The sequence below is a fragment of the Theropithecus gelada genome, chromosome 9 (assembly GCF_003255815.1).
Source record: "Theropithecus gelada isolate Dixy chromosome 9, Tgel_1.0, whole genome shotgun sequence".
NCBI lineage: Eukaryota > Metazoa > Chordata > Mammalia > Primates > Cercopithecidae > Theropithecus > Theropithecus gelada.
This window is the reverse complement of record NC_037677.1, coordinates 19,727,311-19,752,936: the sequence shown is the minus strand read 5'-3', so window position 1 is coordinate 19,752,936 and position 25,626 is coordinate 19,727,311. Positions and strand designations below refer to the sequence as shown.

Here is a 25,626-nt window from a genome sequence, read left to right as displayed (position 1 = left end):
TTATTCTGAAAGTGAAAAGACGGCAGAATGCTCTAAGTAGGCCATGAGTTTTAGCCAGAAAATAGAGCTTCGGGATAAATTTTAAAATAATGGATTTACCACAATAAACAATTGGAAAAAAAGAATAGAATAGACTATGGAAAGAATTCAAACTTTGCAGATACACTAAGGTTCTAGATATTGAGTCTACCACTGTGTTTTCCAACTTTGAGATGGGAAAGAGCTGTGTTCTTGAGGTAGATACTGAGACCATGCCAGGGAAGGAATCTACCTCTAGCTATAAGCAAGGGAATTGATTCACACTGGGCGTGGTTTAAATGTTGATAAAACCCACAGTCTCCTAGTTTTTCCATGTAGATCCCAATGGCATACTCATTCTATGATAACTTTTTGTGTCCACGTGTTCGTGTTGCTTACAAGATAGCATTCACATCTGGGCACCCACATCAGTTTGGATAATTTGAAACTGGCATTTCAGGGCACATAAGCTGCCTGTGGAGGGGTGTGAGACAGACATAAGACTCACAGCTGGCCCCCTGCAGGACTGCAGAACAAACCGAGAAAGAGGCTGGCTGACTTGCTGCATCAATGATGAGTCTCTTACAGGATTGCTTGGTGCCTTCTGTTCCTGAGCTCCTGCCAAATCATGTCCTGAGCTCTAGCCCCCTGCATGTGGCTCTCTTTTATTATCAGAGCCTCACTCTGATCCTCAGGACTTAATTCTGGTTGGCACCACTAAAGCCATGGGAATCCCGGGGATAGAGTCTAGCTCAGAGAATCAGCAAGTATTTGCAGACCCAAGTCCTTTTGCAAGAGTCTTCAAAATAAACGCTAAACTTCTTGCTTGTGTAGAATATTGGCTGACTGACTATTGCCCGGACTAATTGGGTCCTCTCCTGAGAGCTTGCGCATCTTGTTCTAAAGAGGTTGGGGCCTTCATGGGATTCTGTCTTTGTCACATAATACTTTGCTCAGCTCATGAAGACTTACAATGAGATGGTTGATGCCACAGGAAGGAAAAGAGTGTGATTCTCTTTTGGGGTTGATAAAGGAAAATCATTAGGAACTTGCCTCCCTGCATTGTCATTGCTTTGTTAAGTCAAGATGAAAGTTCATCAACTGCAGACTTGGCACAGTGGCTCATGCCTGTAATCCCAGCACTTTGGGAGGCCAAGACAGGCAGATCACTTGAGGTCAGGAGTTCGAGACCAACCTGGCCAACATGGTGAAACCCTGTCTCCACTTAAAAAAAATACAAAAATTAGCCAGGCACAGTGGTGGGTGCTTGTCATTCCAGCTACTCAGAGGCTGAGGCAGGAAAATCGCATGATCCCGGGAGGCGGAGGTTGCGGTGAACCAAGATCATGCCATTGCACTCCAGCCTGGGTGACAAAGAGAGACTCCATCTCAAAACAAAGACAAAAACCACAACAAAAACAAAACAACAGAAAACTGCTTACAGAGGGCTATTATGAAATATGGGAAATACAAAGGAACAAAGCCGCCCAGGTGCCATAGGGCTGCTGACACTGTACATACAATATTCACCTTTTGTTGAAAGCAGAAGAGCTACTTCTACCTGCATTTTCCCTTATGCAGTCTGGAGGGGACTGCATGGCAGCCTTATGGAAAGAAATCAGTTCTCTTACTGCTCCCAACTAAGACACCATCCTTGCCTTTGGGAAAACCAGCCACCCACTCCTAACTTAGTTTCTTCCCCACACACCTCACCGATTTAGCCCACCTGTTCCCCGTCATTTTCATTTCCCCACCTCCTCCCGAATTTCTGTCTCCCTGATCTTGCTGAGATGTGGAGTCGTTTCCCTTCTTTTCCTCCTCCTACACTCTCTGAAACAAGCACACCAAGTCCTCCATTTGGGAGTGCAAAGGAGGACATCTAGTTCTCACCAGAAATTAGTTTCATTAATTGTCTGAGTTGGTCGTTGGACCCAGTGATTCAAATTTCAGCCCGGGGTGGATCTTGGCCGGTGCACCTCCAGCTAGCGTGTAGTTCTGAGTCCCTTTGGTCACCTCATCCTTTTCCTTAGCATCCCTCTGGCCCTTGAACGAACTTTATGTTTATTCTCTGTGCCCTAGAACTCTGGGTCCTTCCCTGGTTCATGCCTCTATTTTTCTTTCCTGCATAGAACTTGCAGTTCCCATTTTGCCCATGATGGACAAGTTCATGGCTCTCATCTCTTGATGTTATTTTCTGATCCCTGACCCATTTCTTCACTTCTCTGTCAGTTTTGTTGATAGATATTTACTGATCATTAAAATTGATTCTACCCCTGGGGGAATGAGTCATGGCTTTTTAACCTATTATTCTAAATTAATTCCTGGGCCAGGCTTGCAGTGACCCTGTGGCCTCAACAATGGGCACCAGTGTCCCAGGTGCCTTGGAGATATTTTCTCAGCTCCACCCAACAACCCATAGCCCACTTTTCATCTCATCCCATTGCTGAGCTTGCCTCCCCATTTGACCTGCTTTGACTTTGAATTTGGGGCTGGAATTGTGCATTTTGTTCTTTTCTCATTTGCATTTCATGTATCTGAGTACTGGAGCATTTATCCCGCTGTGTTTTAATTATTTGCTCACCTGTGGATCTCCCAGGCCGGATCACAAGCTCCTTATGGTCAAGGACTATATCTCACTCATCTTAGAATCCTGAGTGCCTGGCTCATGAGAGATGCTCAGGAGATATTGATGAGGTTAGCAGCTGAATTCCCCAGAGGAGAAGCCTTACAGCCTCCTATAAGCCCAGACAGTACTTCACTCCTGGAGCAGTGGTAATAAAAAAATGACCACATTAGTAAGTGATAGGCTGTTCCTATTCATCCCAGAGACTTTTTGCAGGGGTTTTTTGTGCATTTCTATTTGCTCATTTGTTTTTCAGTAAGGGGGAACTTCTCTTTGAATCTTGTGGCATGTTAAGTCCACTGACCACAAGTTAGGGAAAAAAATGCAGTGTTTCGCTTTTTTTGTTTTATTGTCAGTAAAAGTCAAGGTTCAGTCCACAGGATCCACACAGCCATCAGAGGGGCCAGTGTATGGAGAAGGTGCCAGGAAAGATGCCATCAGCCTGGGCCATTGAGGTCTCCTCTGTAACCCTGCCTCTCTGTGTCTTCCTGATTCACCTGCCCCACTGCCCCAGGTGCTGGGGACAGAGGCACGTGTATTCCAGACCAGCATTGATGATGGGCAGCCCCACCAAATCAGCCTGGAGCTCAACTCCTGCTGCACCACCAACCCCACCTCCCTGAGCCTCAGTTTCCACATCTGTAAGATGTGGAAAATGCCACCTATCTTGCAGAGTTGCTACGGGGATCAGTGGTAATGCAAAAATGCTATTAGTATTGTTATTATTATGGAAATCTCTAGGCAGGAATCACATTCTCAAGCTAGCACATAATGAAAATCAAGGAATCACTAATGCATTATTCATCACACCTTGACATGACTTTTATGTAACATTCAGCTGAAGTGTCTTCGATCTGTGTCTTCTTATTTGCTATTCTGAGCTCAGAACATAGGATAACTAGCTCATCAGTTCAATGAGCTGGGATTTTTTTTTTTTTTTTTTTTTTTTTTTTTAATGAGCATCTGTTTGTGCCAACATCTCAGGTCCCTGAATGTACCTGTTCTCCTGAGGTTGAGGTATAAATTGATGAAGGCTCAAGTGGTGTCATGGAATGTCTCAAATAGATTAAGGCTGCACGACACGTGTGTGACTTGTATTCTATTTGGAGACAGTGTGGGAAGGTGAATCCAGCAAGAGCTCAGATTTTCCAGCGAGCAAATGTAGAATTTTAATTAGCTTCAAGTCCATTTCTCTGCTGGAAATAGATCTCTGAGCATTTCTTCAATAGCATTACAGTAATTATAACAATTCTGAAAGGAATAAGTTACAGGATGTATTTTTGTAAGCTTAGCAGAATAAGAAAGGCCACATCCAGTTCTGTATTTGGAGCATGCCTGGAGTTGCTGTCAAATGATGCTCAAGAGCATCAATGACAATAATGTAGACCATCCTATCCACAGTACTCTAAGACTGTACTGGCCATGGCACTTCCTACAGTAATAGAAATGCTCAAACCAAATCTTCACTGTCTAATATGGTGGGCACTGGCCACATGCGGCTAGCATAACTAAGGACTGAATTTTAACTTTATTTAATTTTAAATAATTAAAATTAAATAGTCACATGTGGCTAGTGACCACTGTATGGAGCAGCACAGATACCAGTGGTGCTTACTCTAAGCCCCCTGCAGTCTGGGGTATTAGTGGGACAAAGGAGGAAATGTCAAAGGCCCCCAAGGCACCATAAAGCCCACACCCTAAAGCTCAAAGCAAATCCAATTTGCTGAGTTCTCTATTTTTCATCCTACAACATATCAGACGCGTCCAATTAGAAAAGAGATGCAGGGCCAGGTGTGGTGGCTCATGCCTATAATCCCAGCACTTTGAGAGGCTGAGGCGGGCAGATCACCTGAGTCAGGAGTTCGAGACTAGCCTGACCAACATGGTGAAACCCCACCTCCACTAAAAATACAAAATCAGCTGGGTGTAGTGGTGCACTGTAGTGGGCCTGTAGTCCCAGCTACTCAAGAGGCTAAGACAGGAGAATTGCTTGAACCCAGGAGGTGGAGGTTGCAGTGAGCCGAGATCGCCCCACTGCACTCCAGCATGGGCGACAGATGGAAACTCCATCTCAAAAAAAAAAAAAAGAAAGAAAGAAAAGAGACGCAGATGCAGGTACAATGGCAGCACCCCTCCCCAAGAAGTGAAAAAGTTTGAAAGGGGAACAAGACTCAAAGGAGAAAAACAGCCTGGGATTCCTGAGCCCAAGGACAAGCAGCCTTTACCTCAAAGTCGTCAAGGAAATGTTAAGAGTTCAACAACAGATGCTCCAGGAAGGGATAGAGGGAAAAGAGCAACCCGAATCCAGACTTCTGGCCATCAAAGGTGGTAAAATATGGACGGTATTGGTGCACAAATGGGTGAGTTTTGGTGATCTGGAGAGTCCAGCTGCTGGTCACATCTCAGTCCCTCCGTAATAGCACCTTGTGATGTCCTATTGCTCTTGGGAGAGATAACTACTGCGACCCTCAGGTCTGCCTAAAGTAGCTTTGCCCACAGAGCCTGCCTCAGCGTATATGACTTCTCCTGACTCTTTGTTCTCTAGCTAGGCTGACCTTCCTTCTGCTTCCCGAAGGTGCCATGATCCTTCCTCCGCAAGACTTCTATCTAGAAGGTTTCTTCCATGCTACCCCCGTTTCTCCCCCAGCTGGTTCCTAGGTACTCTCAGATCTCAGCTCAAGTGTGCTCCTTGGAAGGCCCCCTGAATCCCCAACCCATCCCCACCACATCTAGACCTGGTTTCTTTGTTAGTCACTCTTCCCCCTGCATTTCTTCTCCACAAACACCTACTTGAATATACACGCGCATCAATGAGATGAACTCGTTTATTCATCTGTAAACTCCAAGAAAGCTGGGATTGTGTTTGGCCTGATTCATTCGCTTTTGTGTCCTCAGTTCCTGGATCGTGCTCAATAAATGCAAAATGAAAGAATGAATGAACTCCAGTTTATTTGTAAGATTTTCGACATGACAAGTGTCCTCCAATCCCTAACACTTTCACATCTTCCTAAAAAATCTCTTTAAGCTCTAGGATGACTCATATTCTCTTTGAGTGCCATTCCAAAGTTCTTACTGTCCAATAACTTATTATCATGAAATCTTCAACCTTAAAATTCCACCTACTTCTCCTTTGTTTGCTCCACTTACTATATCGTCCCCCCAAAACTTCCTGATTTTTTTAAACCTTTGGAGCTCATGTTGCAAGCTGAATCACATCTGTGGTTCTTTTCTTAGCAATGTGCTTGCCTTGATTTTTTCAGTTTCCTTCACTTGGTTTATCTGATAACCTCTGAGCTCCTTATACTTGCTACTAATTACTTAGGTATCTATTACTTAGATAGCCGCATTATCTTTTGAGATTTGTAGTTTATCCTTCACCCAGAATTTTTCTATTATTTTTTCCATAGACTTTCTCTAAACTGTGAATCTTTCTATTTCCTATTCTTTCTATTTTAAAGAAAATTATTTAAAAATGGGGATAATGAAACGTAAACCTAATCCCAATTCATCTTACACCTCATCTTTGAAACATAAAACATCATTGCAAAAGAAAGATTTCCATCCTGGCTAACACGGTGAACCCTGTCTCTACTAAAAATACAAAAAATTAGCCGGGCGTGGTGACGGGCGCCTGTAGTCCCAGCTACTCAGGAGGCTGAGGCAGGAGAATGGCATGAACCCGGGAGGCAGAGCTTGCAGTGAGCTGAGATTGCGCCACTGAACTCCAGCCTGGGTGACAGAGCGAGACTCCGTCTCAAAAAAAAAAAAAAAATCTCAGTTAATTATTTCCAAAGCCTTCAGGGGATTTATTCCTAAATTCTCATTTTCTGTCTCATTCTTAAAGAATCAGGGGTAAAACTCTCATTAGTCCTAATTACCCTCCCTAAATCCAATCAAGTCATTATGCCTCAGGCTTTGTTTTCTTTAGAATGAGTTTCTTCCCTAGTTAAATAATTTTCTCTTTCTAATAGACTTTATTTAGTACCAAATTCTTGATATAAATAACACTACTCTGTAGTAAGTGTTTATTAAGCACTTACTATGTTCCAGGCACTGTGCTAGGGAAATAGCAATGAATAATAAGATGAAAAAAAAAAAATTCCTGTCCTCATGGAGATTATATTTAATGGGAAGGGGTATAATAAACATATGAATATATATAATATAATTTTAAATAATAGGATCTACAAATAATCTATATGCCAAATGCCATATACAATGAAAAAAATCTGAATTTATACTAAAATAGATGTTAGATATGAGTTCTAAATTTCTTTTCAAAGAATCAATATGTCAGTATGTTCAATTCTTTGCCTTCTACTTTTAAACTTAACTTCCTCATAAAGCAACCTTTTTCAATTATCTGCTCCACCCTGACTCATTCCGATTACCTGCTACCTGCTCTGCCCTGACTCATTCTCCACCCTGCATAACCATTTTTCCTGCCAAACCATTCACCCCGTAACTCTCCTTAAATTAGCCAATTGGAATTAGTTTAGCCTGCGCGGTCTGACCGTAGCCAATAGGGGAACGACACAGCAGCAGGGGCCACGTGCTCAGGGATAAGAACCCCTTCCCCTCCCTTGTCCAAATGTGCGCTCACCATTGCTCCATCTGTAAGGGCACATCCTTCTATAGAAGTAGCTTGCCTTGCTGAGAATTAAAAAGAAAATTTTATATTCAAGTGCTATTTATATTTATTTTGCGGCACCAAAACTTTATTTATAACATAGAGAAGGGTTGATAATTCTTGGTGGAAATTATGACTTTGTTTTGTTAACAATGAGTCAAAATCTAAAATATTTGAAATGATTTATTTATTCTGATTTATTATTTTTGTTGTTCTTGTTTTGTTTGGGGTTTTTGTTGTAGTTGTGGTTTGAGACAGATCTCACTCTGTCGCCCAGGCTGGAGTATAGTGCACGATCTTGGTTCACTGCAACCTCCGCCTCCCAGGTTCAAGCAATTCTCCTGCCTCTGCCTCCCAAGTAGCTGGTATTACAGGCACCCACCACCATGCCCGGCTAATTTTTTGTTGTTTGTAGTGGAGACGGGGTTTCACCATGTTGGCCATGCTGGCCTCAAACTCCTGATCTCAGGTGATCCGCCCACCTCGGCCTCTCATAGTGCTGGGATTACAGGTGTGAGCCAGCCCCCCAAGGCCTATTCTACTTTATTCTTAAACAAAGCCCGAGGCATAATGACTTGATTGGATTTAGGGAGAGTAATTGGGACTAATATGAGTGACCAGTGGCCCCTGACACAACCCTCAGGAGATCCTGAGAACATGTGCCCAAGGTAGTCAGGGTGCAGCTTGGTTTTATACCTATTAGGGAGACATGAGACGTCAGTCAACACATGTAAGATGTGCATTGGTTCAGCCAGAAAAGTGAGATAACTGGAAGTGGGGGCTTCCAAGTCACAGGCAGATTCAAAGATTTTTCTAACTGGCAATTGGTTGAAAGAGTTATTATCAATTAAAAGGAATGTCTGGGTTAAGTTAACAAGTTGTGGAGATCAAGGTTTTATCACGCAGAGGAAGCCTTCAGGTAGCAAGCTTCAGAGAGAATAGATCATAAATGTTTCTTATCAGACTTAAAGACTCTGTTCTGCCTGGTGTGGTGGCTCACGCCTGTAATCCCAGCACTTTGGGAGGCCAAGGCAGGTGGATCACAGGGTCAGGAGTTCAAGACCAGCCTGGCCAATATGGGGAAACCCTGTCTCTACTAAAAATGCAAAAAAAATTAGCTGGGCGTGGTGGTGCCCACCTGTAATCCCAGCTACTCGGGAGGCTGAAGCAGGAGAATTGCTTGAAACTGGGAGGTGGAGGTTGCAGTGAGCCGAGATCGCGCCACTGCACCCCAGCCTGGGTGACAGAGCGATACTCGGTCTCAAAAAAAGAGTCTGTTTTATCAGTAATTCCAAAAGGGAGGAGGGTATCATGAGGCATGTCCAACTCACCCTTCCTATCATGGCATTAAACTAGTTTTTCAGGCTAACTTATTTATTTATTTTATTATTATTAATTTTTTTAGAGACAGGGTCTCACTATGTTGCCCAGGCTGGTCTCAAACTCCTGGACTCAAGCAATTCTCCTGCCTCGGCTTCCCAAAGTGCTGGGATGACAGGCCTGAGCCACTGTGCCCAGCCCAGGCTAACTTTAGAATGCCTGTGGCTGAGAGGAGGGGTCCATTGAGATGGTTGTGGGGCTTGGAATTTTATTTTTGGTTCATAGTCTTTCAAGTATAAAGTCCTGTCAGAAACATCTTAAGAAATCTTAACTTCACTTTATTGTGTCCCAGTGAAAGGGGAGATTTTCCACTCATTCACTCAAGAGACATTTGCATGGTGTCTACTGTGGGTAAGGTTCTAACATACATGTGCAGTGTTGCAATGAAGAACAGGAAAGCTTCAACCTTCTGACCTCAGGAGTGGGACTGAAGTAATGAGCAGATGCCAGTGTGTCCTTTGTCTAAGAAAGGCCAGTGAAGGCCAGAGGTAAGCTGGTACTCTACCCTTCAGACCACTCCACAACTCACCTCCCACCTAATCAATTTTCTGTGGCTCTAGATGAAAGAATCCTGGTTATGATTTTTATTATTATTTTATCATGGTAAGAACACTTTACATAAGATCTTAACATACCCTTTTACATTTTTTTCTTTTTTTGAGACAAACTCTTGCTCTGTCGCCCAGGCTAGATTGCAGTGGCATGATCTTGGCTTACTGCAACCTCTACCTCCTGGGTTCAAGAAATTCTCCTGCCTCAGCCTCCCGATTAGCTGGGATCACAGTGGGTGCTTTCCACCACCATGTCCAGCTAATTTTTGTATTTTTAGTAGAGACAGGGTTTCACCATGTTGGCCGGCCTGGTCTTGGACTCCTGACCTCAGATGATTCATCTGCCTCAGCCTCCCAAAGTGCTGGGATTACAGGCCTGAGCCACTACACCCAGGCTCTCCTCTTAAATTTTTAAGTGCACATTACCATATTAACTTTTAGGCATAATGTTGCACAGTAGATCTCTAGAACTTACTCATCTTAGGCAGGGCGCGGTGGCTCAAGCCTGTAATCCCAGCACTTTGGGAGGCCGAGACGGGCGGATCACGAGGTCAGGAGATCGAGACCATCCTGGCTAACCCCGTGAAACCCCGTCTCTACTAAAAAAATACAAAAAACTAGCCGGGCGAGGTGGCGGGCGCCTGCAGTCCCAGCTACTCGGGAGGCTGAGGCAGGAGAATGGCGTAAACCCGGGAGGCGGAGCTTGCAGTGAGCTGAGATCCGGCCACTGCACTCCAGCCTGGGTGACAGAGCGAGACTCCGTCTCAAAAAAAAAAAAAAAACAAACAAACAAACAAAAAAAAGAACTTACTCATCTTGCAAAACTGAACATTTATACCTATTCAACAATACCTCCCGCTTTCTACGCCAAACCCTGGCAACTACCATTCTACTCTCTGCTTCTATGAGTCTGACTATTTTAGATTCCTTATGTACGCAGAATCATACAGTATTTGCCCTCTGGTGCCTGGCTTATTGTATTAGTTTGTTCTCACACTGCTAATAAACACATACCCAAGACTGGATAATTTATAAAGGAAAGAGGTTTAATGGACTCACAGTTCCACAAGGTTGGGGAGGCCTCATAATCATGGCAGAAGGCAAATGAAGAGCAAAGTCACATCTTACATGGCAGCAGGCAAGAGGGCATATGCAGGGGGAACTCCCCTTTATAAAACCATTCGATCTCATGAGACTTATTCACTATCATGAGAACAGCATGGAAAAGACCCACCCCCATGATTCAATTACCTCCTACTGGGTCCCTCCCATGACACATGGGAATTATGGGACTTACAATTCCAGACGAGATTTGGGTGGGGACACAGCGAAACTACTATATCACTTATTTCATTTAGCATAACATCCTCCCAGTTCATATTGTTGCATATGGCAAGATTTTCTCCTTTTTTAATGCTGGATAATATTCCACTGTGTGCATAGACCACATTTTCCTTACTCATTCATCTCCTGATGAATATTTAGGTTGTTTCTGTATCTTAGCTATTGTGAATAGTGTTTCAGTGAACATGGGAGTAAAGCTATCACTTCAAGATCTTGACTTCAATTCTTTGAGCTATATACCCAAAAATAGGATTACCAAAAAACAATATGGTTGTTCCTCAAAAATTGAAAGTAGAATTATAATACGATCTAACAATCCTGGTTATTCTTTTCCTGTAATATTTAAAGGTGTATGTAAGGAGATAAAGGCAAATAATTCAGATTCATACACTTAGAGTTAGAAGGAACTTCAAATGTTATATGTCAAATGTTAAAATAAATGTTAATGCTAAAATTGATGTTAAAATAAATGTTAAAATAGATAAGAAAATACCTGTTCAAATGTTAAAATACCTGTTCAAATGTTAAAGTAGATGAGGAAATGCCTGTATATTTCTGTATAAATACACACGTACAGACACACACACACACACACACACACACTCACAGCCAGTTCTTTTGATCCCAAATAAGCCCTTTCTCTATTGCTACTGTAATAACCTACTGATAATAAATATTTAGGGAGTCAACTTTTCTTTTTCTGTCTTTCTTTCTTTCTTTTTTTTTTTTTTTGACGGAGTTTTGCTCTTGTTGCCCAAGCTGGAGTGCAATGATGCAATCTCGGCTCACTGCAACATCCGCCTCCTGGGTTCAAGCGATTCTCCTGCCTCAGCCTCCTGAGTAGCTGGGATTACAGGCATTCACCACCACGCCTGGCTAATTTTTTTATTTTTAGTAGAAACTGGGTTTCACCAGTTAGCGAGGCTGGTGTTGAAGTCCTAACCTCAGGTGATCCACCCGCCTCGGCCTCCCAAAGTGCTGGGATTACAGGCATGAGCCACCGCGCCCGGATGTAGGGAGTCAATTTTTCAATTAAATTCAACCAACATTTTCTGCTGTATGGTTATGTGCAAAATAGCTTGCAAAGTACTGCACGAGGCCCCCAAATGAATAAGACCTAGTTTAAATTTTCAAGAAGTTTGCCGTATAACACAAGAAATGCAATTCAATGGGAGAGTGGTAAGTGCTATGGCAAAGGCACAAAGGAAGTATCATAGAAATGAACTTCCTTCTTATCATTTCATAGAAATGAAAAGAAATGAACTCTAGTTTGAATAGTTCCTTTTGGAACTAGCCTGCAGGCAGAGAGGGAGGAAAAAGGGTATTAGAAAGAGGAAACTGAGAAGTTAACTTACAGAGGCCTGGGGGCATGTGGCTCATTCAGGAAAAGGAAAATGATTTCAGAGGTCGAGGAGTGTAAGGCCTGAGTTTGTTGCAGGTGGGAGGGAGAGTGAAGCAATTTCGCAAGGTGCTTTACATGCTGTGTTAAGGGAGTTTGGATTTGATTCAGTAGCAGGTTTTTGAGCAGAAGAGTAACTTTATTAGAGCTGCACTTTATACATGGAATCAACCTAGGTGCCCATCAACAGTGGATTGATAAAGAAAATGTGGTACATATACACCATGGAATACTATACAGCCATAAGAAGGAATGAAATCACGTCCTTTGCAACCGCATGAATGCAGCTGAAGGTCATTGTCCTAACAAATTAATGCCAGAACAGAAAACCAAATACCATATGTTCTCACTTATAAGTGGGAGCTAAACATGGAGTGCTCATGGACATACACATAGGAACAATAGACACACTGGGGACCACTAGAGCGTGGAGGGAGGAGGGCAAATGTTAAACAACTACCTGTGGGGTACTGTGCTCACTACTTGGGCGATGGGACCATCCACACCCCAAACCTCAGCATCCCACAATATACCCATGTAACCAACCTGTGCATGTACCCCCTGAATCTGAAATGAAAGTTGAAATTATTTTAAAATTAAAAACATATGCTTGTCAAAAGTTTTGTTTTGTTTTGTTTTGTTTAATGAACTGTGTTTTATGATTAAACTCAGAGAAGAGAGAAGAACAGAGGGTTGGGGGTTGGCTGAAAAAAACGGCAGCTCAATTCTGTTATTCGCATGTTACCTGTGATAATAATAGTTAGCATTGATTGAATGTGCTAAGAGCTTTGCATACATTAGCTCACTTAATTGTCACAACATTCCTGCAGGCTAGGAGCTTTTATTATTTTTACTTTACAGATCAGGAAATCAGTTTGAGAGCTTGAGTTACTTGCTAGAAAGAGGCAGGATGTAGGAACATCCAGGTCACTTTAATTCCTAAACGCACCCTCTTCACTGAACTGCTGTCCTGCCCTGTATTGCTAAATCCAATTAGCAATGATTTCTTTGAGACAGGTATGCATTGAGAGAGGTGAAAATAATTTTTCAACATCCCTATAATGGCAGATATCTGAAAAGATGATAAGAAGACAAAGGCAGAGATTGACTGTGCTGTCACCAGCCCTGCAACTGTGACACTCAACCGCTAAGGGGCTTCTTTCTCTCTGCCTGTTTTCTTCTTTTTTTTTTTTTCTTTTTTTTTGAAATGCAGTATTGTTCTCTTGCTCACTGCAACCTCTGCTTCCTGGGTTCAAGTGATCCTCCTGCCTCAGCCTCCCAATTAGCTGGGATTACAGGCACCTGCCACCACACCTGGCTAATTTTTGTATTTTTAGAGAGCCTGGTCTCAAACTCCTGACCTCAGACGATTCATCTGCCTTGGCCTCCCAAAGTGCTGGGATTACAGGTGTAAACCACCAAACCCAGCCCTTTCTGCCTATTTTCTAGTCCAAATCCTCAGTTTTTGTTTGCATGTACTGAAATAATGCAACATAATTTTCACATTAGTTTCAGAAAATTAAGAATCAGAAAAATAAGGCTATTGTAAAATAATTCACATAATGTTTGTCAAAACCTAATGCCAAAGTGTTATTTTTGATCATCTGCTATGAGAAATTAGCATCGACACTAATTGACATGGCTGCTTTTGATAAGTGTACAATATCAAAAGCTGATTTTACAATTTATGTATAAAGATCTAAAATGGTGATTTTGCATCCTATATTCTGAATTGGTTAAGACTCAGCATTAATGTAACTCTGCTAACTCTTCCAAGCATTTATTTCCTAGTGATCACATCTAGGCAGGAATACAGCACTCCCTTCAGGATAAAATATCTTCCAGTACTAAGACCCCAACCAATATTTTTGTTCCTTCACAATTCCAGAGCAATAGAACCACGATTATAGATTACGCTTCATTCATCATTTTAAAGAGATGCAGGCTGGGCGCGTTGGCTCACACCTGTAATCCCAGCACTTTGGGATGCTGAGATGGGAGGATCACTTGACGCCAGGAGTTCAAGATCAGTCTGGGCAACACAGCGAGAACCCATCTCTACAAAAAATAAAACCTATGAAAAGTTATCTGGGCATGATGGTGTGTGCCTGTAGTCCCTGCTACTTGGGAGGCTAAGACAGGAGGATTGCTTGAGCCCAGGAGTTGCAGACTGCATGGGGCAACAGAGCAATACCTTGTCTCTTAAAAAAAAAAAAAAAAAAAAAAAAAAGGACAACGCAAAAAGGCAGATGTGTCTCTGTAGAACTTTGTCACTGTGAAGCCTACAGTAGCACAGAAGATTAATTTGGATGAATGTTATAGTGCTTTGTCACCCAGGCTGGAGTGCAGTGGCACTATCTTGGCTCACCGCAACCTCTGCCTCCTGGGTTCAAGTGATTCTCCTGCCTCAGCCTCCTGAGTAGCTGGGATTAAAGGTGCGTGCTAATGTGCCCAGCTAATTTTTGTATTTTCAGTAGAGACAGGGTTTCACCATGTTGGCCAGGCTGGTCTCGAACTCCTAACCTCAGGTGATCTGCCCACCTCGGCCTCCTGAAGTGCTGGGATTACAGGAGTGAGCCACTATGCCTGGCCCATTGTAGCTCTTTGAGCTTAAATGTCTTGGAAATTGCCTATTTCCCCATTTGATTTCTCAATTATCCTCCTCCTGACTGGGCATGCTAAGAAGGCTGCCAGCTCAAATGTAGGGAGACCACAACTGGGTGCAGGCAGCCCTGCATGCCTGTCCTCACAGCACTGCTTTCTATGCATTTCTCTTCTGTTGTCACTTACTGTCCCATGGCAGACCTGATTCTTTATTAACACTAGAGAATTGGGGCAGAGCCTTGCACGTCCTTCCACATGGGACTGTTGATGAGTTTGCAGTGGGCTTACACAAATACTCATTTAATTGTCAGAGGTGTTTAAACCAGAGCGACTCCATCTTGAATAGGGGCTGGGTAAAATAAGGCCAGGACCTACTGGGCTGCATTTCCAGTAGGTTAGGCATTCTAAGTCACAGGATGAGATAGGAGGTCACATGATACAGGTCGCAAAGACCTTGCTGATAAAACAGCATGTGGTAAAGAAGCTAGCCAGAACCCATCAAAACCAAGATGGTGATGAAAGTGATCTCTCATCATCCTTGCTGTTCATTATATGCTAATTATACTGCATTAGCATGCTAGAAAACACTCCCACCAGTGCCATGACGGTTTTCAGATGCAATGGCAGTGTCCAGAAGTTGCCCTATATGGTCTAACAAGGGGAGGAAACCTCAGTTCTGGAAATTGCCCAGCCCTTTCCTGGAAAACTCATGAATAATCCACCCTTTGTTTAGCAAATAATCAAGAAGTAACGATAAGTACAATCAGTTGAGCAGCCCACACCACTGCTCTGCCTATGAAGTAGCCATTCTTTTGTTTCTTTACTTCTTTAATAAACTTGCTTTCACTTTACTCTATGGACTCGCCCGAAGTCTTCCTTGCGTGAGGTCCAAGAACCCTCTCTTGGAGTCTGAATTGGGACCCCTTTCAAGTAACATGACGAGGTATCTAAATTAACACATGATTGAATGAAATCAGAAAACACATCATCCAAGGAAGTCAATCCTGAAGCCCCACCATTTCAGAATGAAGATGAAACTTATTTCCTTTTCAATTGCCTAAAGAACAACGACCTGAAAACTTTAAAAAAATGACCATAATGTCTAATAAAATATGCACCCCTATCCTGGAATGCCCCTTTTCTGTCTAGGATACCTTAATCAGTAGGTTATGTTCCAGAAATATGTTCAGGAGCCCTATCTTAAGAATGATGGCAGCCGGGTGCAGTGGCTCACTCCTGTAATCCCAGGACTTTGGGAGGCCAAGGCAGGCGGATCACTTGAGGTCATGAGTTTGAGACCAGCCTGGCCAACATGGTGAAACCCCCATCTCTACTAAAAATACAAAATTAGCTGGGCGTGGTGGTGCACACCTGTAGTCCCAGCTACTTGGAAGGCTGAGGCAGGAAAATCACTTGAACCTGGGAGGTGGAGGTTGCAGTGAGCTGAGATCACGCCATTACACTCCAACCTGGGTGACAAGAGCAAAACTCCATCTTAAGAAAAAAAGAGTGATGGTGTTATCAGGGGTGGCTGTCATGGTGTCAGGAAAGTGTACTTGGCTCCCCGAGGGTTTCTCTTTATTCAAGCTCAGAATTTTGGAGAGGGATACCACATAGCCTTGAGTTTGGGAACACTGCTTTGCAATGGGGTGATGAGAATTTTACCAGAAAGACTGCAGGCACAGAACCATAGTACACACTCAAAGTAAGGGGCTTATAAGGAGAAGATATCCCATCATTCATCGTTCATTCATTGAAGATATCCCAACATCTAGTTCTCACATATAAGCACCCTCGTGGTGTCCAAAGCCAGAAAGAAATGATGGCAGTGATCATCCCCTCACTAGAGTTTTCACTAAGTCTGTGGGAGGAGATTTCAGCCACTACATGCTTCTTCCTTAAGTCAGAATTCTCCAGCCTGGGTAACAAATGCCTTCTTCACAAACTCGCATTTCAGTCTACACATCTATGGAAGGGAAATCCTCCTGAAGTATAAGGGCCCCTTCTATGTGCTCAACATTAAAAAACAAACAAACAAACAAAAAAAACTCTCACATGCTTTTGGCAAATTTTTGTAAGTATGTTCCACAGTGAACATTTTAAGAGTAAACTTTTCTCTGTCCTGAATCCTGAGGAGGCAGAGCTTGGAGTCCTTGGCCCAACTTGCTGGTTGAAACAACAAGGGCTTAAGCTGGAGACAGAGGGCCACAGAGCTACTCTCTGCTGCATGCCCTGGCACCCAGCATCTCCCCTCGTCCTCAGGCTGCCCCTCCCCAGCCCCCACGCTTGGTTATCTTGATAATCTGTCTGTGTGCATTGAGGCCATTCTGTACACTCCTCCACCAAGCGGGAAGACTACGATTGGCAGAGTGGAATTAGCCTTGATGGGATAAAGAAGCCACAGTGGATTCCTGAGGCTGCCTGTACCAGGGGTATCATCACAGACCCTCTGAAATGCACGTCTAGGCTTGGTTCATTAAGGACCTTTCACTCAGAGCATCATGAACAGCAGGTAGGTGGGGTAGGACTAGTTTCATGGTGCTTTAGGAGACTGCAGGGAGGGAAAGAGCAGAGAGAGAAGGTGGACTGGCAAGTTAGTTGCCAAATCTCTCTGTCTCTCTCTCTCTCTCTGTCTCTCTCATCCAACCATCTTTGTTTTGGAAAGCCTGCCCATTCTCTGAACTTCACTGATACCCTTGACCCTTCACTTTTGACTTTCTAACCAGGGTCTCCATTCTGGTCTCCCTAAGTCCTAGCCCACAGTCAGCTGCAGGGTCATATTTGCCCCCACTCTCTGGGGGGGTAAACTCAGATCTCTTGTTGTCTTCTCAAATACAAAGCAAACCTTCTCTTTTTCCTGCTCCCAGTGTCCCTATCTAGTTAGTGGTTCCACCATTTCCCCAAACTTCCAAGTTCAAAACTTGAAGTTATCTCTGATAACTTTGGCCCTCTGTCTCCAGCTCAAGCCCCTGTTGTTTCAACCAACCAGTCACCTAATCTTGTTTTTTTATCTCCTTCAGTGTCTCCCTCCTGTCTGTCCCTGTCACTCTGCTCTCCTTGTGGCTTCCTGAGCTCTGGCTCTCACGATCTCAAACCTTGATTATCCAAATAATTGCTTTGCTGCTCCAGCCTCTGTCCCCATAATCAAAGGAGTGGGTAGACGGCGGAAGGATACTATGCCACGGCAGCATCAGCTGGGGGTGGGGAGGACAGATAATATGGTATAGACGCCCTGATGTATGGACTCCCTGATATATGGGCTCCTTGATATATGGGCCCCTTGATGTATGGACCTGCTGATGTGTGAACCACCTAATGTATGGACCAGCTGATGTGTGGACCCTCTGATGTATGAACTAGCTGATCTGTAGACCAGTTGATGTATGGGTCAGTTGATATATGGACCAGCTGATATATGCAACCCCCCATGTATGGACCAGCTGACGTATGGACCCCCTGATATATGGGCCAGCTGATGTATGGACCCCTGATGTATGGACAACTGATGTGTGAAGCTCCTGATATATGACCCCCCAATATATGGACCAATTGATGTATAAACCCATGGATGTATGCACTCTCTTATGTATGGACCAGATGATGTATAGACTCCCTGATGTATGGGCCAGGTGATGTATAGACCAGCTGATGTATGGGTCAAATGATGTATAGACTCCCTGATGTATGGACCAGGTGATGTATAGACTCCCTGATGTAGGGACCAGGTGATGTATAGACCAGCTGATGTATGGACCAGGTAATGTATAGACCAGCTGATGTATGGGCCAGATGATGTATAGACTCCCTGATGTATGGGCCAGGTGATGTATAGACCAGCTGATGTGTGGGCCAGATGATGTATAGACTCCCTGATGTATGGACCAGGTGATGCATAGACTCCCTGATGTAGGGGCCAGGTGATGTATAGATCAGCTGATGTATGGACCAGGTGATGTATAGACTCCCTGATGTATGGGCCAGATGATATATAGACCAGCTGATGTGTGGACCAGTTGGCGTATGGACCAGCTGATGTATAGACCTGTTGATGTATGGACCCCGATGTATGGACCAGCTGATGTGTGAACCTCCAGATGTGTGCCCCCCCGATATATGGAGTAGCTCATGTATGGACTCCCTGATGTATAGGACAGATGATGTATGGACCCACTGATGTATGGGTCAGTTGACGTATGGATGCACTGATGTATGAACCAGCTGATGTGTGAACCTCCTGATGTATGCCCCCTCTGATATAGGAACAAGCTGATGTATGGGCCAGGTGATGTATGTACCCCCTGATGTATGGAGCAGCTGATGTATGGACCCCTGGTATATGGACCACCGATGTGTGAACCTCCTGATGTGTGACCCACCAATATATGGACCAGCTGACATATGCACCCGCTGATGTATGGACCAGCTGATATATGCACCCACTGAGATATGGACTAACTGATGTATGGGCCAGCAGACGTATAGACCAGCTGATGGGTGAACATCCTGAAGTATGCCTCTCCCCCCGACCTGATACATGGACTGGTTGATGTGTGGACCCCCTCATGTATGCCCTGCTGATGTTTGGACCAGCTGTGGCTCTCCACTCACTCTGGACCTTCCACCCTGTTCCTCACCTGCACACTGCTCCTCCTGGCCATTTGAGTGCCTCACAACCCTTCAGGACCCAGCCCAGGGGTTACTTCTTCTTGGGTGCATTTTCTTCAAAAAAATTGTTTTTGTAGAGATGGGGTCTTGCTATGTTGCCCAGGCTGGTTTCTAACTCCCGGCCTCAAGCAATCCTGTCCCACCATTGACCCATCTGAAGATGGGAGAGACCTTAGGCCCAGGGCTGGGGAATAACCATAATTTGCTCTTCAATTATTCTGCAAATACATACTGAGTTCCCACAGTGATGAACAGTCTTAAGTCCTGAGATACAATAATAGACAGAATCCCTGTCTTCATGAGGCTTTCATAGTTCTAGGAGGAGATAGGTAACATTTCATTTATTCATTTAAATAAGTAAAAATGTGATGTGACATGACGTGGTAAATCATAAAGCTATGTATAAAGAAAAATAAAGCCAGATAAAGGAAATACAAAGTGAATGACTGGACAAATGGCCAACAAGCAAATGAAAAGAGGCTCCATGTCATTAGTCATGAGGGAAATGCGATTCAAATCCACAGTGAGCTCACACTTCACACCCAGTAGGATGACGATCATAAAAATAACCGGAAAATAACTTTTGGCAAGAATGTGGAGAAATTGGAACCTTCCTACAGTGCTGGTGGGAATGTGAAATAGTGCAGCTGCTGTGGAAAATAGTTTGGCAGTTCCTCAAAAAGTTAAACATAGACTCACCATATGATCCAGCAATTCCACTCCCAGGTAGATGCCCCCATAGAGCTGAAAATATGGGTTCAAGTGAAAACTTGTCCACCCATGCTCATGGCAGCACTATTCACAATAACTGAAAAGTGGAAACAACTCAAATCACCATGAACTGATAAAGCATAAACAAAATATGATACATACACACAATGTACTATCATTCAGCCATAGAACAGAATGGAGGACCGATGCAGGCTACCTCATGGACGAACATTAAGAATATGATGCTGGGCTGGGTGCAGTGGCTCACACCTATAATCTCACTTTGGGAGGCTGAGGTGGAAGGATTACTTGAAGCCAGGAGTTCAAGACCAGCCTGGGCAACAAAACAAGACACTGTCTCTACAAAAAATTTTTTAAAAATTAGCTGGGCACAACAGCATGCACCTGTCATCCAAGCTACTCAGGAGCCTGAGACAGGAAGATTGATTGAGCCTAGGAGTTCAAAGCTGACTGCAGGGAGCTATGATTGTGCTACTGCACTCTAGCTTTGGCAACACAGTGAGATCCTGTCTCTTTAGAAAAATTAAATTTAAACAAACAAAAAAAATTATTATGCTAAGTGAAATAAGCCAGACACAAAAAGTCATGTAATGTATGATATCATTTACATGAAATATCCAGGCTGGGCACGGTGGCTCATGCCTGTAATCCCAGCACTCTGGGAGGCTGAGATGGGTGAATCACCTGCAGTCAGGAGATCGAGACCAGCCTGGCCAACATGATGAAACCCCGTCTCTACTAAAAATACAAAAAATAGCCGGGCATGGTGGTACGTGCCTGCAATCCCAGCTACTCAGGAAGCTGAGGCAGGAGAATCACTTGAACCTGTGAGGCAGAGGTTGCAGTGAGCTAAGATTGTGCCACTGGACTCCAGCCTGGGTGACAGAGTGAGACTCCATCTCAAAAACAAACAAACAAACAAAAAATCCATAGAGATGAAATGCAGCTCAGGGGTTCCCTGGAGCTTGGGAAAGAGGATAATGGGGCGTGACTGCTTAATGGGCAGAGGGTTTCCTTTTTGGGTGATGAAATGCTCTAGAACTAGATAGTGGCAACGGTTGCATGACATCGTGAATGTACAGTACGAAATATCACTGCTCTGTACACTTTACAAATGGTTAAAATGGTAAATTATATATTATGTGTATTTTGTCAAAATTTTTAAGGAGAGTCAATGAAGGTGGTCATGGGGTTCTCTTTGTATAGCAGGATCAAAGAAAGCCTCACAAATGAGCGGAGATTTGGGCAAAGACCTGAGGCAGGAGGATATGATATGAAACCTCAGTGAGGTAGGCAAAAAGCCTCCCAGGGCCAGGTGTGGTGGCTCACACCTGTAATCCCAGCATTCTGGGAGGCCGCAGGCAGCAGATCACCTGAGGTCAGGAGTTCAAGACTAGTCTGGCCAACATGGTGAAACCCCGTCTCTACTAAAAATACAAAAGTCAGCCTGGCATGGTGGCGGGCATCTGTAATCCCAACTACTCGGGAGGCTGAGGGAGGAGAATTGCTTGAACCCAGTAGGTGGAGGTTGCAGTGAGCCAAGATCGTGCTACTGCACTCCAGTCTCGGCGACAGAGCGAGACTCTGTCTCAAAAAAAAAGAAGAAACTTCCCAGCAGAGAGGAAGGAAGCACAAAGCAGACAGATGGCTCAGAGCAGCATTCATCAGAACTCAGCTCCACCCTCCTCGCAGGGTGCCTTCTGGGCCCACCCCCCTCCACCTCTCTTTCTTAGTACTTCCCTTTTTACCTCTGATCAGGGCATGCACTGTTGCACTGTCCCCCAGACACCATGGACCCTTCCAACCTGTTCCTCATCTGCACACTGCTCCTTCTGGCCCTTTGAATACTTGAACACCCTTTGGCACCCCACCCAGGGACCACTTCTGCTTAGGTGCATTTGCTTTTAAAAATAATTCTTTTAGAGATGGGATCTTGCTATGTTGCCCAGGATGGTCTTAAACTCCTGTCCTCAAATGATTCTCCAGCCTCGGCCTCATAAAGGTTGGGTGCATTAAAGATTTGAGCATTGTGTTTACGACTCCTCAGCAGTATGACACTGGGCACTCAGCCCCCTCTGTAAGTTTCTCTTTCCTCATATGTAAAATAAGGGCTATTGAGAGAATAAAATAAGATGATTGCAAAGTGGTTGACTTAGTTCCCTGTGCACAGTGGGCTCTCCTGAATGGTAGCTGTATGGCCACTTCAACCTCACCTGTAATCTGAAGTTTGAAATTTGGCACTTGATTTTGTGCTATCTGATAATATTTTGTAACTATTTGATAAATGTAGATGGGAGATACAGGATAAACACCAAGGGTGATATTTATTTCTTTGAAACTGCCTTCCCCCAACCCTGGTAACTGTTTCGATGCAGAGCATATATAATGCATGCATGTGAATAAATGTTTGACTGACAACTGATTGATTGATTATTTGGCTTTATCATCAAGTAGGTAGGAAATTTTCTTCAAATGCAAGTGTGAAGGAAAAATGATAATGTCTCAGGAGAGTTATAGATTGGCAAACTAGAAAATACCTGGTCCAGCCACAATGAGATATATTGAAAGCTTTCATAGGCACAGATGTTTACCAAAAAACACAAAACAGCACAATAAAAAAAGAAAGACCAGGAGGTGTGGTGGCAGGTTTTTCAGAAAAATGACTCATTCTGCAAATGAACTGTTCTTTTAGTTCAGGAGACCATAGTTACTGGTATTGGAAGAAAATGTTAACACATTTTGCGATAGATTTAAGACAAGTCTCTAATGATGTATCACTTGGAAAGTCATGAGTTTAAAAAATATGAAAATATGAGATAATAGAACTGTATTTCACAAAAATTTTAAAGCAGAATATAGATAGATGATAGATATATAATAGATGATAGATAGATAGAAATATAAACAGATAAAAAACAGTGGCACATAATTACTTGAAGAGCAGCCACATGGAAGGAGAAGCAGTTTAGTTTTATTCAATAAGAACATATGATGCTAAAGATAGTTCTGGGAACTGCTCCTGTATGAGCTGGTCACGTGACCAACCTCAGAGCCACTGCCCCAGACAGTGAATAAGACCAATAGACTGTATTTTCTACCTTTGTAACCTATATACAACCAAATACGATGCGCTGACTCTGCCAAGGCATCTCTCTTTCTCAAACACCCAGCCCTTTCTCCACAGAAAATTGTTTCTGCAGCTCTCCCTCCAGGAGATCCTTGTTTTATCACTTTATTTCCCTTTCAGAGAAACCATCACAAGCCCTGTTCACCAGCAAAAAGCTAGAAAGCAGCTGCCGTTTTTCAGTGATTACCGGCCCTATTTTCTTAATCATCCTTTCGACAAAACAATGGAAAAGGGAAGAAAATATTTACCTGAGGAAATCCCTGATTTCTTCATGAGCGTCTAAAGAATTGAATTTTTCAAAAGCCCCTCGGATGCTCTGCTGAGAATTTCCTAAATCTAAAATCCTCCTCCGATAGCAGCTCTAAGTTTGAGCTCTGAATAGAGGCTGTGTGTTATTTTAACCACAAGGTTTCTAGTCAGTAGGGAGGAGAGATGGAAATGAGGTATGCTGGCAAACACAGCACCCATCCACCTCAAGTGAATCAAGCTCACAGATCTGATGTAAGAGGTTCGAGGAGATTTGAAGAACCCTCAAACCAACTTTTCCTAAACTAGAGATTAAATAACTGCGGAAAATTCCAAAGGAGTAAGATAAGACACTTATGGTCTTTTCTAAAAAAAGACGTGTTGGTATGCCCTGTCGAATACTGTCCCAAAAGAAGCTTGGTACTGAGCCTGTGTGGTCCTGGGTTTTGGACAAGAGAATTACCTTTCTCGTGGTAGCCTTTCTCCACAGAGAAAGGGGGTTAAAGGTACAAAATAACAAAGGAGCGTGACTGACCAAGTCAAATCTTTTGTGCAAAAACAAAACCAGTGTCATGAGAATCCATAGGAAGTTATAGGGTAAGGGAATAGCTATTCTGGAATGTTATTAAGGGAGGATTAGTGTGTGTGTGTGTGTGTGTGTGTGTGTGTGTGTGTGTGTGTGTGTGTTGTTCCCCACCTCCCACACAACTTAAAAAGCAAAGATCCAGTCTCAGCTTCAACCAGTTGGAGATCCTCCTCCTTAGTAGTTTGGCAAATACAAATGCCGCCTTTGGACTTGGAGGAGAATGATTTATGGCACGCAGAATCAACAGCAAAAATGAGGGTGGATGAAAGGGCCAACGATCCTTTACAGCCAGCCCTTTGCAGATGCCAGAGGGGTTTAACTCCACTTTTGGAAAAAGACAGCAGTGCTCCTATTAAGCAGGGTCATAACTCAGTTTTATATAGAGTCTTTCATCTCAAAGGAGCTTGAGGTGCTTTTGCACCAAAATATAAATTATCATGTGCACTGTCACCTCAGGGACGAAAGGCAGCCCTGCCTGGGAGCAGTTGGCCAAGATGCAACCAGTCAGTTTGGAACCACAGTTAGACAACAGGACACGCGGCCAGGAGGCACTCCGCAAGGAGAAATGAGTGGGCCTGTCCTTCTTTCTGGTAGCCGATCCTTTTCTTCACAGAGCTCAGTGGGACCTCTTCATTCTGCCCATCACTTCTCTTCCGGAGTCGCCCTATGCCCTCCCACAGAGGACTCTTTCCATCCTACCTGCACACACAAATTCAAAATGTGCACTCAGAAAAGAGCCAGCAAACAAAGTGGTAAGCAATGGTTTGCAAATTTGATTCTGTAGATGAAGAGTTGGCCGGACAGGTGTGGTGGCTCACGCCTGTAATCCCAGTACCTTGGGAGGCCAAGGCGCGCGGATCACCTGAGGTCAGGAGTTTGAGACCAGCCTGACCAACATGGTGAAATCCCATCTCTAGTAAAAATACAAAAAAGTTAGCCAGGCATGGTGGTAGGCGCCTGTAATCCCAGCTACTCGAGAGGCTGAGGCAGGAGAATCGCTTGAGCCCAGATGGCAGAGGTTGCAGTGAACCAAGATCACACCATTGTACTCCAGCCTGGGCAACAAGAGTGAAACTCCGTCTCAAAAAAAAAAAAAAAAAAAAAAAGGAGTTGGCCAACCATGGCTCTCGGGCCAAAGGCAGCCCACTGACTGTTTTTGTCAATAAAGTTTTATTGGTCTATAACCACACACTCATTTACACACTGCATCTGGCTGCTTCTGCATGACAGTAGCAGTGTGGAATAGATGTGGCAGAGACTGTGGGGCCCAACAAGGCCCAAACTATTTGTTAGCTGGTCCTTCATAGAAAAAATTTCTGCTACAGAGGGTTTTTGTTTTGTTTTGCATTATTTTTATTTTTAAATGGGTGGAAGAAAGGAACAAGGAGGTTGTTTTCAATAATTCCTAAAGATCATACTATGGAAGGAACATCTACTCACACCACCAACTCATATTCAGGCCTTAAGTCTCCAATTTCCTTCTTCACTCATCAGAGAAAGTCTTTTACACAGATACTCTCATTCCTGCCTAGCCACACTGATGGACAGACACAGAGTACCTGACCTCACCTCCAAGAACTCAACATGGCTGTCTCTCAACTGGTCTCTCATATAGAAGCCTTGGAGCCCTGTCAGGGCCTCCTCCTTGTCATTCCCAAGGGTACCTTGTCTTTCAAGCTCTCTATGGATCTTCTCAGGCTTCTTCCTCCAGCCTCTTATCA

At 43.7% G+C, this 25,626-nt stretch overlaps 1 protein-coding gene across 2 annotated transcripts in view; it reads right to left on the bottom strand.

Moving 5' to 3' along the window:
- The window catches only part of JCAD (junctional cadherin 5 associated), a 103,787-nt gene extending 80,338 nt beyond the window's left edge, over positions 1–23,449 (bottom strand). For both annotated transcript variants that reach the window (XM_025397190.1, XM_025397192.1), the window contains exon 1: positions 23,322–23,449. The gene's annotated coding sequence lies outside the window, so the exon portion shown is untranslated. The remainder of the gene's footprint in view (positions 1–23,321) is intronic.
- Between the last annotated feature and the right edge of the window lie 2,177 nt (positions 23,450–25,626).